Source organism: Pinus tabuliformis, chromosome 3_1, assembly GCF_031772625.1.
Source record: "Pinus tabuliformis cultivar Carrire ecotype Pingquan chromosome 3_1, CPIR1, whole genome shotgun sequence".
NCBI lineage: Eukaryota > Viridiplantae > Streptophyta > Pinopsida > Pinales > Pinaceae > Pinus > Pinus tabuliformis.
In genome coordinates this window covers 921,683,693-921,702,120 of record NC_142301.1, presented here as the reverse complement: position 1 = coordinate 921,702,120, position 18,428 = coordinate 921,683,693, and the positions used below count along the sequence as shown (strand labels likewise).

Sequence of the window (18,428 nt, the reverse complement as noted above, 5' to 3'; positions counted from 1 at the left end):
AGAAGATTCATTCATGAAATAGCATACATTTAATGAATGAATTGGTTTCCTAGCTTATAGAGGCAAGTTGTTTTGACTGCCTAGATTTTAGTGCTCAGTTTAGAATTGGTTGAAACAGCTCCTAGAAGGATGAGCTCGACCCCTAGAGGCAAGGAAAGGTGTTAGCTTGCCTATATTATGTATTTTCTTAGTCATTTTCAGAGGTTGGAGGGTTGGACTCTTGAGGGATAAGCTCTTATTGTATTACTCACTGTATCTCTGCAATTTTTGGCAAAGGAAGACCAGGGTTTTGCAGTCCTTTTTGGGATTCTTGTGGTCACATGTATTGATGGTGTGTTTCTCTTTGTACTTGTAAGTGTGTTATGTGAATCATTTTCTTACTTTTCCTTCTGCAAATTAGGCAAATGAAGTGTTAAATTAGAATTCATGACTGTCATGCTCTGCTTTTAAGTTTGCTTAATATCAATGTTTTCAACTGTTTAAGGGGAATTCAAGGTTATTGCTTGCTCTCCTTAACTCCTCACCGGTCATTCTCATCCATTCACCTCTATCAAAGGCATCAATACTGTCTCCTACCTCGCCCCAAAGAACCCCCTGCGGAAACTGTGTCCAATCCCCGCACCCGAAATTGCCATTCCCCAATTTTCCACCAAAAACCTAAAAATCCCAAATCAAACCTCTTGATCAGTTTACTAGCCTAAAATCAGTGTTTCCCTATTGGTTATCTCGCCCATTGAAGATCTTTACCGAGATAAACCGGAGAGAGCCCTCTCCTGCCCCGTAGGGCTAGCTACGAGGCTAAGTGGTTTGATGTTGCCTTGGAGTTTGCGTTTCTCAGCCTGAGGTGAAATTTCAAGCGCTAACACTCCCCTAAAGAAAATGGCCAAGTAAAAAGCACCAAAAAATTTATGGTGTTTTTAGTCACAATATAACATGATTTAAGAGTGATCAAATTGGGCCAATTGATTACATGTTATTCTCTTGGCATATTAGATAACATCAAAGAAATGATAAAGGAAAGCATCCTTCCAATTAACTTTGAATAAAAAAGAAATAATGTTAATAGAGTATTGGGTACCATCTCTATAGATAATATTCACATCAAAGTTACAAACTAACATATCCTTTAAATACTAATTATAGGAACTAGAACAATTAAATGGAGACTGACAATCAGACACCTTTCAATGGGAATTTTCTTGGTACAAAATGAAGAGGTACCATGATAAAAACTCAAGGAAGTATGACTTCAATGATGGTTAACTGGTCCTCTTGTATGATAGTTGGAAGAAACATATGGTTGAAAAATAAACTAATGGATGGATGGGTCCTTGTAAGTTAAATAATTTATAGGATAATTCCTCGACCATGATGTAAAACTTGGAATGAATATCCTACATTAAACAAGTAAATACTTCTCAATTGAATAGGTTCTTTAATTAACGAAAATTAGGTGGAAAGCTTTGGATTCAATGTCATGCACAAATAGTAAGGGACCAATGCATTATGACCTAATAAGACACAACATGAGTCGATGGAAATTGCCAAGGATAAAAAATTAGATCAGTTGACTATTATATATGTATGAGATTGAACAATTGATTGGGGGTTTATAAGTATGGAAAACTTGTTAGTGTTGGATGGGAAATGACCCATCTAGTAGCTTTTAGTGGGGTAAAGTTCAATGAATCCTAGTCATTAAAGTTTAAAAGTTGAAGGATTCACCAAGGAATCACAAGAATGAATTCATAATTCGATACAAAATGGTCGTAGGCATCTAATTGTTAATGAGACACAAAAAAAAATTAGCACAGAAGAATCCATTAGAGACTTCACACATGTGATTTTTCTTTAAGTTATTCGTGGAAGGTGATTCAATCAAAGCATGTGATTATGGGAATGACCTAGGTATTCCAACTATCATTGGTGGAACTATTAAATTTAAGGCATATATATTAGCCTAGTGAAAGGCCTTTGATGCATATAAATTGATCACACATGCTATCAAAATCCATCATTTGAAGCGTCTTGGAAGGTGACATTGCATAAACACATGGAATGTGATACTTGGTTAGAACCTATTTTGAAAGCATGGGATCATCACTGGATGAGTAGCTTGTAAGAATTTGTTGGCAAAATACAAGTTTTTAGACATTGAAGGAAAGTGAATAATGCAAATAGAGTAGGAAAAGTAAATATGATAAAGTATATTGACAAGCCATGATTACAAAAGTAGATTTTGGATGCTATTAATGTTATGTGAATTAATAAGAACTTTTAGAAACTTGATAGTAGGTAACCCAATAACTTACTATACAAGAAGTCAACCAAGTGATTAGGACAAGACAAGTGGCAAGTGGCTAGGATGTGGTGGCTAATGAGTCCTTACATGAACCAACAAATAACTATTGGTTGAGAGTATAAAAGGAATGCACATGTGTGAAACAGGAAACTCACCTACCACTTGATAGTGAATTTGATGCACAAAAAATCTCTTTATAAAGCTACAAAATGACTCATTTGTACACATTATTATGAGAAAGCTCAAAGGTACAAGAAAGCGAAAACTGGGGTTTTTGTTAATAATGACCTATAACCTTTAACAACCTTTTTCATTAGGAGCACTTAAGATAGAACAAGGTAAAATAACACACTCATATACATAAGTGTAAAATGGGACAAGATCAAAAAACACAGTGGATATGTTGACACTAATATTAATTAAATTGTTAAGTTTTATGATTTTCACACATACCAATAGGGACAAATTGAACATATTTTTTCCAAACCACACTTAAACCACAAATACTAGTATTGTTCAAAAAATTACTCAATGATGTAGCTAAAATCTACAAGTTATCAAAGTACACAACAATTCATGAGAGCATTATAGAATTTCAACAACATAACAAAAGAAACAACACAAGAAGTTATGACATGTGCTTGGAAACTAAACATGAGCTAGAATCTCAAATGTTTATTAAAACAAGTTTATTGAGGTAAATTCCCTATTCCAATGGTTACCTTAAGGCGTTTTTGTCCTTATCCTCATGGCCAGGAGGCGTTTTTTCTTCACTTTCACCATCCAATATTCAACATGTAGAAACCTTCTCTAGTGTTGGTATACACCTGGAATCAAGGTTCGCAACATAAATACTCAACCATACATTAAGCATCACTCACAAGTCTCTTTATTCTAGAATCTTCACTCAACAAGCCTAAATATCAACAAAGACATCTGCCTCAATATATAGACCCTCATTCACAAGTTCACACTCATAAATACTTGCATATTAATATGGAAGGAATCATCTACTCATCCTTGTTGACAAAAAATATAATTATAATACAATGCAAGACATGACACCTTTGTGTTTTTTCTCAATTACCTCCATCTCTATAACTCACATCTATTATTCATCTAAGTCTATAGCTTGTTTCACCACTAGACTATCTACTTTATATTGATATGGCCATTGTTTAAATCCATCTACATACACTCTATCATGATAAGATTAATCTCATTGCTCCTTTTTCTAACTATCTTATTTGTATGCTATAACCACTCACAACAACTTCTTGGTTTCCTTGAACTACATTGCCTTTATGATTCTCGGTCTCATTCATATTTGTTCAATGTTGTAACTACTCATCATCTTCTCATTTTCATCATCTAGTCTTCCTCAAACTATTCATTATCATTACTTAGATTGTAATTGTTGCCTACAAACTACTTGCACAATATCACCTTGTTTTTGCATCATCAATTACAATGATTCATCCACTCAATTACACATCTTCTTATGCATATGGGCCCTCTTCTAAATATTCCATATCATATGTACTCGACCTCCTATTCTTATATCTTTCACATGTATTCAATCCAATCCTAACTTGTTCCTTGTTAAGATAATGCTATCCATATTATTGTGTTGTTATAATCATCTTCCTCATTCATTGGTCCATCATAATATGAATACTCTCAAATTTCTATAAGGATACAACCCTTGCCGCCTCTCATGAGAGTAGAATATATCAAGAAATTGATAGTTCGAGATTCAATGGTTCATGGGATATTTGGGAGTTTCTCCTATTTCCCTACTGAGTGAACATAATATATGACATTTATTTGGAATCATTCAATGAACTAATGAATATCAATAATTTAAGTGACCCTTCACCCAATATTCAAACAAAACTCTAAGAAACTTGGTCCTTCTATCTCTCCTAGATCAAATTTCCATCAAAATTTCTTTGCTTATCATCTCAAACCTCATCCTTTGTACATTGATTCCATGCATCCACTTAATATTCCTCTTCTTTCTTCGACAAGGTGCTCCTCAAAATCACACGATATCTTAACTTCCTGTGATTTCTGTTGAAGGAAGTGTACCTAGGTTCAATATTCATAAATGTACTTTTGATATTTTTATTTATTCAAGAAAAGAAATATTATTCTTATAATATATGTCAATGAGTTTCTTGCTCATTGAAATAGGTTTAGCACTAGTTAAAGTGCTATAGGTGAGTCAAATAGTCAAAAGAAAAGGTTGAAGACCTTAAGGGCTTGTTACACCATGCAATAATATGTATTAGGGTCATAAGAAGACCTCCAAGCAAAGTCATAAGCCTCCTCCAAGCAATGACACCATCAAAAGAAGCAATCCTAATTATATCAAGCAAGTCGGCCTCAAGTCTTCATGTTGGCCTCTAGTTGGCGTAAAAGAAGGAGATAGACTCCTATATAAGGAGCCATTTGACCTCCTCAAAGGACAACGATATCATCTCTGAAATCAGAAATAAAGAGGATGATTAAAGGGTACGGAAAAGTCAAGGAAAAAGGTATCCAAGTATAGCGAAGAAGGAGGAAGAAATACCGAAGCTTTGGAACTCTGTTATAGGGCTAAAAGACAGTCAAATGTGCGAAGAAGGAGAGGGTCTCTCTGCTGTCATAGAAACCCTCTATCACACTCACGCAAACTTCGTTATTTTGGCTAAGACCATATGGCTAAAGGGCCTCCCACTCAAGCGAAGAAGCAAGGAAGAATAGCGAAGTTAATAGGGCTGATTTGAAGCATACTACAGTCACATGTACGAAGGCAAAGAAGGCTATTCTGCTGTCATATCAAACTCTCCTATTGTAGTCATAAAGGAGAAGTGTTTGGGCTAGAAAATAGTGCCTATAAGGTCACTCACTCAAGCAAGGAAAAAGGCTATACAAGAATAGGAAGAAGGAGAAGTCTAACGTAGTTCTTTTGAGGGTATTCCCTCACACATGCGAAGAACTAGGGATGCATTATTGCTGCTCTAAGTCTGCAATCTTTGTAAAAAAGAAGAAAGCTCGGTTGGGAGGCAACAAGGTCATCTTCTCAAGTTACGAAGGCTCCATCTCAAGCGAAGTAAGAAAAGGTCAAGGTTCATCCTAGAGCATACAATCTAAAGTCTCTACAGTTGCTAGAAGAAGTGCCGAAGGGAGGAAGACAAAGTGTTGGAAGGAGAAGGATGAAGTGTTGCAAGAGGAAGTAATCTTGAAAGGACTTGACTTGTGCTTGGAGGATCTTCTTATCAAGGGTCTAGGGTTTGGCATTGATCAATAGAAGCTTCAATAAGAGAAATTCACGAAAGGGTTTTCCTCTCAAGAGAAGAGAGGTTTTGGCCTTGGCAGAGAGCCAACATCTTGTGTTCTTGTTCTTATGTTTTGGTAGCAGTTTGATGAAGTACACACACATGCATTAATAATAAGAAGAAGAAGATTAAGCTAACAAGAAAAAGTAAAAAGACTCCACAAATTTTTATCAAGAAACAAAGAATCACACTACACTTATTTTCCCTAGATTCTTCAACACTTTCTTCCATCTATCATCTAATGCCATGTTGGATCCTCTTATGTTCGCCTTTACTTGTCAAGTTCACATGTGCCACTACTGCATGTCCTTGTGGTGTTCCTTAAGTTATATCCATTAATCAAGAACGCAATAATATTCATGTAATTTTTTGACCCCATGACCTCATTTATCATTGTCATCCCACTATTTTCCAATCCAATACTATCTCATCAATTTCATGAGTTCCTCCCCTCTAATAATTTTTATCCTATATAAATCCTTGGATTTTGTAAGCCAATAACTTATCCTCCACCACCATGTTTGTAGTCCACATCAAATAAATGAATCCTCACATAATGTTCCATTTGTTAACTTTGTGAGAGTCTTCCACGACAAATGCTTATATAAGTGTAACCCTTCTTATCTTATACAAAAACTTTGCATGCATAGCTCTCTGGCATGCAACCTCCTCTATGAGATATGCAACTATAAGATTACTTTTATGTTTTTTTGTTTTTTGTCCATCTATTGTCCTATACAACTATCTTCATCCTATACTGTTACACTCCTTTAACCGCTACTATGTATACATCATTTAAGCACCTATGTATACATCATTCAAGCATCTATTTAACCGCTACTACGTATACATCATTAAAGCACCTTTGTATTCTTGACTGTTGAATAACTCAACCTCTTTTTATCTACGCTAAACATTTCAACAATGTGCTTCTCATATTTCAGTGTAAGGTCTAAGTCTTCAACTACTCTACTAGGATACTACTGCAATATTACCTATGCATGTCACGAATCACAATTTATAGCCAATATGAACCAAGTCTCCCCAAGGACATTTAGTTCCCTCCTTTCATAGTTTTCTAGATGCCTTAGTGCAACCAACCTCTCTTGCTAAAATCTACATAACATGGAGTATTTCTATTAGCACCTATGGTATGATATATTTCTCAGGATGATCTTCTCGAGTATCTCTTCTCTAAAATCACCATGCCCAATATGACTATCTTCAAAATTCTTCGTCCTCTTCATAAGATACTATATCTTAATATCTCTCAATGTTCATCCAACAATCATATTGGATATGCTTCCTTGAAACTTTATTTCTTCTTCTTTCTCATCAATATGGATCCCTTTACATCCAACAATAATGAATGGGTCTTTGTGTAAACATCACATTTACTCTCTACACCTTCTTTTTCTCTAGTTCTAATATTTATTTTTTCTCTTCTTCATTCTTCCAATATATCCTTTTATTTTCTTTTACTTGGTTTATTCTTCTTGGTATCTTTTGCTCCCTCCCTCCCCACCCCCTCTTCTCTCTCACATATTTCTCTTCTTCCTAGTTAATCAATTTGGATAAGTTTCACTCTTTATGTAGACTTCTCTCAACATTTCCATTGTATCCTTTGGCTCCTTCATACTCTTCAATTCTATTTTATCTATTTTCTCCTTCTTGTATATTATGCTTCTTTTCCTTGTTACTCTCATCAGCCTCTTTTTTGTTGCTCTAGAGATTTCTTCTTTCATCTCATATGCATGCTATTAATTGTATGGATTTTCTCGTCATCTAAGCTTCTTTATTGTTGTTCCAATGATCTTTTGAATCTACTTTATCTTACATCTCTGCTTGTACTCCTCTTTTTCATATATCTTATTGATCCAATACCAATTAATGCAAAACACCCAAGCAATATGAAATGAGGCATAAGAGGCCCCATATACTTATTGTTTCTCCATTCAAAATTCATCCTTGGGTAATCCTTCTCTATTGTTGGTATACACCCATGAAGGTTAGAAATACAAACCCTAAATCACACACTCAACCTTGCTTGTAATGCTATGATTTATATATCTTCGAATAAACAAGTCTAAATATCAACATAAACATACTACTCAAAATGTAGTAATTATCCATATACTCATACTTAGAAATACTCACACAATAATATGGAAGCAATCATCTACCCATATTCATTTATACAAACACATTTGCAACGATCATGAAACTATCACTATTGAAAAAAAAGAAAACACCATATATTTTTAGTAGTGAATTTTTATTATCGTTAGGAGGTCCTCAACGATTATTTTCATTTTTTTTATTATCAAAAATACTGTAGTGTCAAAGTATCCCTTTTCAGTAGCAATCATTTATCTCCAAATGTCTTTATTGTCGGTTTGAAACTCATTATTTTTTATATACCCTTTTTTTAAAAATAATTTTGACAACATTGCAAGACTTGACACCTCTATGTGCTTTCTCAATGCCCTTTTTCTATGAGTCACAAGCATTATTCTTATTCATTTATAATTTATTTATTTTTCCCTAGATAAAAAATAAAAAAAATATCATAATTTTCTTTTATTTAAGAAATATAGTTAATACGTATTGCATATGTTTTTCACATTTCAAGAACCTCTCCTAGAGTGGTCTTACGTCAAATACATATACAATGTCATGAAAAAATCCCAAAGTGTTAACCCATACTAATCCTGTGACACATATATCAACATAAATACTTGATATACCTTTATACAGATAAAAAAGACACCAAAAAAATGGTCGAAAGTCCATAAAAAACTATTCTATGATCATAATCATGATTTTCTAGATAGAAACATAGCTAAGAACGAGATAGAAAGAACCACCATTTAATAATAATATAACACTCTAGATAAAAATGGACAAGCATGAGTGTGGACATAAGATTGTATGAATTTTAATCTACAATATATTCTCCTCTACTCTGTCTACTTCTAATTCTAATTATCATATTCTACCACTCAATATTTGGCTCTCTCTACACAAATTACCTTACAAGGAGTGCTAAACACCATCTCATATTTATATTCTTTGTAGATTGGTGTCCCTTGCATTGACTTTTTGGCTTCCTCTAACCACTCTAGCTTCAATCTTCTTGGCCTTGTTCATAAATTTTTGATGCTATAAATACTCTTTATAAACTATTCTCAAGTTCATTGGCGAATCTTCCTCAAATAATGTATGTATCATCTAATGGATTATAACTACCACATGTAACTATTTCTATATCCATTGCAATATATATATATATATATATATATATATATATATATATATATATATATATATATATATATATATTTTAATATATATTGAATTACATGCATATCCAATCCAATTGCTAACTCATTCATCATCAAGATAACAACATCCATATTATCATGATACTGAATTTTTTTGGTACTCATTCGTTGGCATATGCCAATCTAATGACTCTCAAACTTCCAAAAGGGTTCATCTTTGCCAAATCTCATGAGACTAAGATACATTGAGTTATTGATTTTTTAAAATCTAATGGTTCTCACACCTTTATAGAGATTTTCCTATTTCATGTTAAGTGAACTCAAGATATGACATGGGTTGAGCATCATGAAATGAACCAACTTCTCTCAATATATATTGGGTGATCATGCCTAATATTTAAACATAACTACTAGAATGCACTTTGTCCTTGAATCTCTGGTAGATCAAGCATCCATCATATTATCTTCTCTCATCATCTCAAATATCGCCCACTTTTTGATTTTTCCATACATACAGTCAATATTCTCCTCCATATTGCTTCAAAAAGGTGCTCCTCATGCCCATGCCATCTCTTATCATCCTATGTTTCTTTCATCCACCATCCAATGCCATGTTAATTCCATCCATTTTACCTTTACTTTTTATATTCTTGTGTGTTTTTGCTACACATTCTCATGGTGTTCCTTAACTCATTCACATTCATCGAGAATAATAAATATACTTCATCATTATTCCAATCATTAAGGTGAACCCAAGTGACGCTCGAAATGCTGATAAAGGAAAATATAATGCAACCATTTTTCAAATTATATCCTCATCAAATTTTGACCCCATGACCTCTTTTATCACTTGCATCCCACCATTTTCTATCAATAATATCACATTAGTTTCATGAGCTCCCACCCTTTGTTAAATTTCCACTCTACATTCGTTGGTGTCCACAAGTCAATGAATCATCCTACACAATTGTCCTCTTACAATACATTGACTATGTGGCTCCTCTCATCATCTATCATGTGCAAAATTTTTGGGAAGTATTCTATCCCACATGCTCGAATCATTATAAGTCCTCGTGTCTCAAATGCAATCCTTTCAATGCATAATTATTTGATACACAACTTTGTCTTCTCAGTGTGTAACTACATAATCACTTTTGTGATATTTCTTTTTGGTTCATACGTCGTTTTGTGCCATTTTCTTCTCATCCACTTGTCTTAAGATGAACCTCTTCTTGTACATTTCTTTGGGTACATTAATCGTACTTATGATGCTCGTACATCACTCAACCAATTATGAGAGAGCTAACATGAAGTTTAAATTTAAGCATGCATAGGTTTGGGAAATCTAATTCTTATGGAATACCTTAGTAGAAAATGGTATATAGTGACCTAACTCGAGTGAGGAAGTTGTTTACTTGTTGCTAAGTAAAACAGTGGATGATGCTTGCTCGAAATTATGCTAGCAAGGGTTATGTTGACCTAGGTTGTCATTGATGTCAATATGGCAATATTCTAGATACTAGATGATGATATGAAGCCAAGGGGAAGTAGAGCAGATCTATGAAGAGACAAGAGCAAGGCCATTAGGATAGCGAAGCCATAAGAAAGAGTCCGTTAACGGAGGAATTAACAAAGGAGGCATATCAAAGCTATTGCAAAATAGCAGAGCAAGAGAGGCATATCGGAAAAGGTAGAAGCCATCAAGGTATGAAGGTATCAGAGGAGGTCTTTGAAAGACATTGCTAAGTCAGAGGAGCCACATTGGAGCAAGAGGAGCAAACGGAGCACACAGAGCTATCAGAGAGCATATCGGAGGAGCAAAGAGCAGACAGAGCCATCAGAGGAGAAAACAGAGCTATCAGAGCTCAGGAGGAGTCTTATCGGGAGTAATACATGCCAAAGAGTCTTATCGGGAATAATGTATGCCAGCCAAAGAAGAGCGGAATACATATATGCAGAAGAGTTAAAGGAGCGGAGCATAAAGAAGAGCGAAAGAGTTAAAAGGAGCGGAGCTGTATATAATATATGTATATGCGAAATACACTATTGGGAGCTATCGGAGCAAAGTATGGCAAAGAATGCCAAAGAATACACTATCGTGAGCAATATAGTGTATATGCATGCAAATACACTATCGGAGGTGGAAGACTTAGTTATAGTGGAATACACTATCATAGCGGAGAAGTAGATATATATATCGAAGTATAGAGGCAACATATATATATATATATATATATATATATATATATATATATATATATATATATATATATTGGCGATATGATAATTGGTGGTTCGATTATGTGCCATCACCCCAAACCCCTGACAACGACATATATGTGTGGACCCGACGGAACATATAAGTTCGGGTGCATAAACAGTGAAGTCCGCCAAAAGTGTTTCAAAGCATGTTTTTAGTGTATTTCAGATTTTCGGGCTCTAAGCTTTGGCGCATTAAAACATGCAAATTTGCAATATATATATATAAATGTCGTATAACCGCAATACATGCGGACCCGCTGAAACATTGAAATATGATTTAATATTATGTCGCATCCACCATATCGAAAGACCTTAAGGCCTTGCCGCTTCAAAAGTGTCGATTGCGATATATGCCGTGGACCCGATGGTCTGAGTGTAACACAACTCAATATTATATCACGTCCAACATCGGCCATCGGCGATGTTATGGGCTCAACCTATACAGGACCGCGATAAGCTGCGACTGCCGATTGCGATATACACTGCAGACCCGAAGCAGTTATAGATGCGGGTAAAATGTTTTTGAAGTCCGCCCTTTAGCATTTCAGTCAGATTTTCATATATTTCCTGTGTAATTCAAATAATTGTATTGCGCGGGGTTTTTAGGCCAAAAGGCTTATGATAACGGTTCTGATAGTTTAGTAGGCCTGAATAAGAGCCGATTGTGATTGCGAATGTGACGTGGCATGTGGGTCTGTCTTGATTGGTACAGTCTCTCCGTTAAATTGTAAAGTCCTGTGTATGTCTATGATTAGTGAAAAAGGAGCGTTGTTATAGATTTAACATGGAACATGTTCTCTCTGTGTATTATTTGGTCCTCACCGTTGAATCAACGTGTCCCAGGAGTGTTGGGGAGCACGAAGAGACTGAGGAAGCCAAAAAGCCGGGAAGCCGAAGGACAAGCCAGCACAAAGGAAACCAAAGCACCGAAGAGGACAAGCCAACGCAAAGGACGCTGAAGCGAGAGTTGAGGAAGCCGAAGGGGCAACAGAAAGAGGAAACCAACGGTCAGAGGCATCAGGAAGATACAAAAACAGAGAACAAGCAGTGTTGAACGTTGTTGAAAATAGTTGGAGGAAACAGAGGCAGCTGTAGGGTCCAGCGGAATAGAAAAGGGCCAAAGGAACAATAGGGCAGAAGGAATCCAAAGGGTGAGCTTCTCAGCTAATTATGTTACCCTGTGAAAGAATTAATTAGGTAAACAATGCAGCCTGAAGAATAATTTTGTGATGTAATGAATAAGTTTTATCTAACATTGTTTGAAGGGAGAAGTACCCAGTAGAGAAGTAGTTATATTGAAGCATTTACTGTGACAGTAAGAACAGATGTTTGAACAAAAAGTTGGTTCTTATGCAGAGCTTAGTGCAGCTAATAGTAGACTCACTAAAGCTGTGTGGACAGTATGAAGAGTTGAAAAAACTCTTTCATAAGAAAACTGGTTGTCATTGATGTTGTAGCATGAAGACTATAATGAAGCTGTAAACAGACAGAACTCAGTAAAGAAGAGTTCTAAGAGCATGACATTACTGTCAAACATGCCTTGACAAGAGTGGGTCGGAACCTTTGGGGTTGGTGCCTCAAAAGTAAGAAGGATTGGTGTCTCAGTAGTAGGAAGGATAGGTGTCCTTGGGACTGGTGTCTCAGGAATTGGAAGGATTGAAGTCCTTGGGAGTTGGTGCTCCTAAGTCCAAAATTGTTGCCTTGGCAAAACAGAGTTGGAGCTCTGGAGGTTGGAGTTTCAAAAAAGTCCAAGTTGGTGCTTGACAACTGATTGCAACCATTTATATATTGTATCTATTTCACTGCAAAGATTATATTAATAAAAGCATTGATACTACTTGTTCATCTTGTGTTCTAAATATAAATGTTTTAACTTGTAAATTAATAGTTGAAAATGAAATATTGATTCACCCCCCTTCTCTGTATTTCCAATAAGTTAGTGCTAAATTTCATGAATTTTGATGTAAATCTTTATCATATTGATCTATTGGTACTAAACAAAAAGTCAAATGTTATGTTGAGGGTCTCATTGTTGTGAAACCATTTATATTTACAATGTCTGCATCTAAACAATTTAGTTAAAAGTATGCAAAAGAAATAGGTAGATATGTTTTAGTTACAATTTCATCAAAACAAATGAGAATATTGTTTATTTATTTTTAAATTTATTCTTATAAGTATGATATTGATTTTGTTATTGTTATTTATTTAAATTCTTAATATAATATGTTCATTTTAATATGAAAGTTCGAATTGATTTTTGGAAGTCAAGGTTTCACATCTTTGTGAATAAGTTTACACTAGAATAGTGGAAACAAACAAAATGAATTGACCAACTCAAGCACATGTACCACTCTTACTCAAAAGAAATGGGGTAATGCTAATACAAAATACTCTAATACACTATGCCACATGGGAGTAAGAGGGTGAATGGACTTGCCAAACTAACTTGGGTTTAACTTCATTGCGACTTATAATGATTCATTTCCGCTAAAATCCACCAGTCTTGCCACCATGGTTAAAAATGTTGCAAAAATCTCCGATTTCTCCCTAAATTTTTGGTTTTTTCCCAGTTATTCAAGTTTGGGTTTATGTTTGTCGACTATATTAGTGGAAATTGAAAAATTATGGTAGTGTTATAAGACAAGTGTATAGGTTTATACTTGTCAAGTTGACTACGTTTGTTGAGAATCGGTAGATTTTGGCAGTGTTGGATTTGTAAGCCAAAAGCAAATATGTGCTGAAATATCCACATGTATTTTTTACCCAGTTTGGCAATAATAGCTATTCCCTTTAATTTGAAGCTCGTAAATTAACACAAAATGGTTGTTACAACATCAAAAAACCATAGACATCAAAGTACAAGCACCCCGGTTCTTGACCTTGAATTTCATTCACAATATTGCATCATTTCATTGTAATCAACTAGCAACTAGAAACTGGATTGCACAATATCAAAGCCGTAAATTTTGCAGAGTTCCTATAATCTCTATTGAATTGCATTGATGGAAGATAAATTTCTCTCTAATTGGGGAGAGAACAATACAATTGAAATTGTAGCTGCCAGTGCATATATTTGTGTGGTATGCACTGTGCTTCACATATGCTTACGTGTGACGATATTTAGGTTTGTTTTAGGTACAATGAAATATAGCTGAAATACATTTTACTCAATGCAGGTGTGTTAATACAGAATTGGATTGATGGAAACACTACAAGTCTGTTGTAGTATAAAGAGATGTTATTAACTGATTGGTAATAACACATACAATCAGCTCCCTTACATATTGGTAATAAAGCCTTTATATTGAGCTGTTCATCCCGTTTCCAGCATTTTTAAGAGACATACAAGATATTTATTTCGTATAACGTGGTGAAGAAATTGGGCTTTCAAACTGTAGGTTCCTGCTGACGGGCTTCCGTATTGCAAATGTGATAAATGGAGATTGATCTAATATCACATTGCTTATGTGTTACCTTCGCCCTTAGGAAAGGACATAAATATGCCAAGTACATTGAAGGCATATTGGCCGCCGTGCAAATGACTGTTCCTGTTACGCTCCATCATAACTGAAATAGATAATCACATGCAACAACTACATGTAATATGCAATGAAATGAATTATAAACCGTCACGCACGCAAGAAGAGGGAATCTTCTCTGCTCAAATTGAATATTCGAACGCATCCTGAATTACCTACAATTATTACAAAAAACTTGTTAGCAACAAAGGAATTAAGACTAAAACCTGCAATTTGAAGAATGGAATATTTCCAGAAGAATGCAGATCAAGAACTACCTAAAGCTGCAAGCATACATACAACATTTCACTGAAAAGTAGAGTTCTTGAGTTCATCCATGGAGGTTTTCGATTAGTGGATTAACATGAAACATTTAGCCTTTATTTTTTTAAAAACTTGCTATCATATTTTAGATTGTCCAGGATGAATGAATTATTTCGGAATTAGATTATATTTTAAATAGTCAACATCAGATATGCAAGTTTCTACTTCAGTACCTGGGCCATACAATGAATTTGTTGCTGCAAAGTAGATTTTATTCTCTCATATGGGATGCCTGTCTGTTTATGGTTTATATTACTTTTTGACTTGTTTTCTTGGAAACAAATATATTTTCTCCATTGAAAACAGCTTGGCTGCCTCTTCTCAAAGAAAAGGAGATACTTGAGAATCTCAGAGTAACCCAGGTCCCATATGCCTCTTCTTGGATGATTAGTTGTCCACTTCTCTTCAAATATGATATCCTGTCAGTGTAGGGGGCAGTGAATGGCGTGGTTCTCTGTCACAACCTAATCCCAGAAAGTTTGGGCCACCTTGCAGCCCCACAAAAAGACTCGACTGTTTCTAGATTGTAATGAATAAAACCATTGTCATTTGTAAAGCTTGTACAAGGAAGCATGTCATTAGCCATTAGGATATTGTTATTTACCAACCATCTTCCAAGCACACTAACTTCAAAGGATACATGTACTCTCAAAATGCCGTTAAATCTTCAAACACATCTGGCTTATCATCTTGGACCGCCTATCTTCTAAACGTTTATTTGCACGAGAAAAAACCGAGTGCTCTTCGCATAAAGCTGATCCCTACAATAATCAAAGAAAGGTTTTCAATGGGACCGTTTCCAATCCAAGTGGACTCTTGTACGGCTAAACTCATTGTGACGTACTTTGCAATATTTACGATATGCCATAAGCATAAGCATTTATAGGTAAAGAGACAAGCCTATAGAGACCAAAAGGTATATGTATATATATTAAAATTAAAGATTACAATATATGGTAATTTCTACACTCTGATCATAATTCATATCTTATTCAATTATTTATATCTTATTTGTTCTTATGGATTTTGACTTAATGTACTTCTCATGTTAGATATTCCTAAATAAACGAATTATTATTCCTTTCTTGAATTGGCTTTTGGCCACACCAATTTTGCGAAGTCTATTTGAAAGCTGGCCGTTCAACTCATTGAGACTAATTTTTACATTTTCTTTGAATTACCAGGTCTTTGATTACAGATTGGCCATTTCCCACTCATAATTCAAAATTTCCTTTTTTTTTCTTTAAATCTGTTTATTGCAAATTAAAAGAGACTAGAAATATTGGAGGTCGTCTGACTGAATTAGCTTTCTTGATCTCACGTCATTACTACCACTACTCTTAAACACAAACCATAATTAAGAGAGCTTGAAGCAGGTTAAAAAAATAGGCCTAAAGATAAGAGCCACCAATATCGAGCTACAATGGTGTGACTGTCAAAGGTAAGACATAACCCGATGTTCCAGTCAGAGAGGTAGTTCCACCGGAGAAAGAAGGCTATTAGATGGTGTGACTGTCAAAGGTAAGACATAACCCGATGTTCAGTAAGAGGGGTAGTTAAGAGGGGTAGTTCCACTGGACAAAGAAGGGTATTAGTTGCCCTCCATAGTGGTCGTGTGAGGAGCATAATGCAAAAGAAATTGACAATAAGTGGCACCATATGTTAAAATTTGGCTACAAAAGGACAAGTGGTTCCTTAAGGTTTTGATCTTTGGCCTAGGGAAAAGTGTCTAAATTTATTTGTACTTTTCTCCTAAAGTGACTTTATAAGTGGTCAAATCAATTTAATTTAAAAGTGACTTTTATAAGTGGAGAAGTTACATTCTAGTTTAAAAGTGACTTTATAAGTGGTAAAGTTTACATTCTAATTTAAATGTGACTTTATTAAAGTCAATGAAGAATTAAAAAGTGAAAAAGTGACTATGGAAATAAAAGGCTAAGTGGGTCTATATTTAAGTGGGTGAGTTAAAAAATAGAAAGTGAGAATTAAATGCACATTTATTCTCATCCATAGATCAAAATGAATCTCAACCATTAAATCTCAGGGTAATCCAAAATGTCATTTAGAGAGTAAAAGGAGAAGAGAAAAAGATCAATTCATTCTTTCATGAGCGTTTGAGAGAAAGAAAAGAGAGAGCAAGGAGAAAATCTCTTAGTGAGGAAATGAAGGAGAGCAGCGAGAAGACATTTCAACAACTCTGAGCAACAACATTTATTGCACACATCCCAAGACAAATCAGTACATCAAGAAAAAGACACAAAAATCGAGAAGAGGGATAACAACAATGGCACAAATTTCGAAGCAACCGTATTGCTGAAATCTGTACAGTTCGTACAAGTTCTGGGCACATTTTTCGAGTCAGACTGTATAACATTTAATGTTGTTTTATTGCTAAAAAATTTTCTGTTTTGGCTCTTTTCTAATTGGCATGATTTCGAGGCGGAATTCAAGCACAAAAATCGAGATAAGTTGTAATTTGTGGTTGCTGAAATTTTTACTGGGTATTTTAGTTTTTCTGTAAAAATATTTTCAGAAATAAAAAAGAGCTCTTAAATTGGTTTTCCCCAAGATTTGTAGGGGGGTTTTTCTAGGGTCACATTGACCAAAAATCACTGTGTTATTTTCTGTGGTGGTCATAATTTTGTTGTGTTTTATTTCTGTAATTTCAGCATTTGTGAAATCTCTAAATTTATGTTTCCAGAAAATATTGTCATTTCCAAATTTTAAATTTTTTTATCATGCTTGGATTTAAAACTAAATGCATGGAGCGATAAGGAAAACTGATAACTAGAGTGGGGGTTGAAATTCTTCATGGTATCGGAGCATAGTTGGCTGAAAAGTGCAGTTTGGGACATCAAATTCAAAATTACAGCAAATTGATTTTGACACAAAAAACAAAAACCTTTACCACAAATTTGAAGAATTTCAGTTAGGTAGGACAGTGAAATATGTCTTTGAGTTTGAGAGTTGAAGACAGGTTGGATGGGCAAAACAACTACAATACCTGGAAAGAGAGAATCCAGAGCATCTTTGAGGAAGTAGTTTGAGGCATTATGGTAAATACCACACAGAACCCAGTAGCAGTGCTTACTGACCCAGTACAGTTGACAGAGTTTAACAAAAAGAATGCTAAGGCAAAAATATTTATTCTGGAAGGAATCAAAGATCATGTCATTCCTCATGCGAGAGGAAAGACTTATGTACATGAGATGTGGACAACCTTGATCAGTCTTTACCAGAGCTCAAATGAAAACAGAAAAATGTTCCTAAAGGAGAAACTGAAGGCCATTAAAATGGCTAAGACTGATAGTGCTACAACGTACCTCACAAAGATCACTTCAGTAAGAGATGAGTTGGCAGTTGTAAGTGAGATCATTGCACCCACTGAGTTGGTGAGGATTGCTTTGAATTG

The 18,428-nt window shown here is 34.9% G+C and overlaps 1 protein-coding gene across 4 annotated transcripts in view; it reads right to left on the bottom strand.

Moving 5' to 3' along the window:
* Positions 1-14,136: 14,136 nt before the first annotated feature.
* Positions 14,137-18,428, bottom strand: part of LOC149190752 (kinesin-like protein KIN-7C, mitochondrial) — a 397,121-nt gene continuing 392,829 nt past the window's right edge. For 3 of the 4 annotated variants that reach the window (XM_089412258.1, XM_089412256.1, XM_089412257.1), the window contains one exon: positions 14,137-14,868. The gene's annotated coding sequence lies outside the window, so the exon portion shown is untranslated. Of the gene's footprint in view, positions 14,869-15,620; positions 15,778-18,428 lie in introns of all 4 variants that reach the window. The other variant, XR_016256019.1, reaches the window with a different exon arrangement.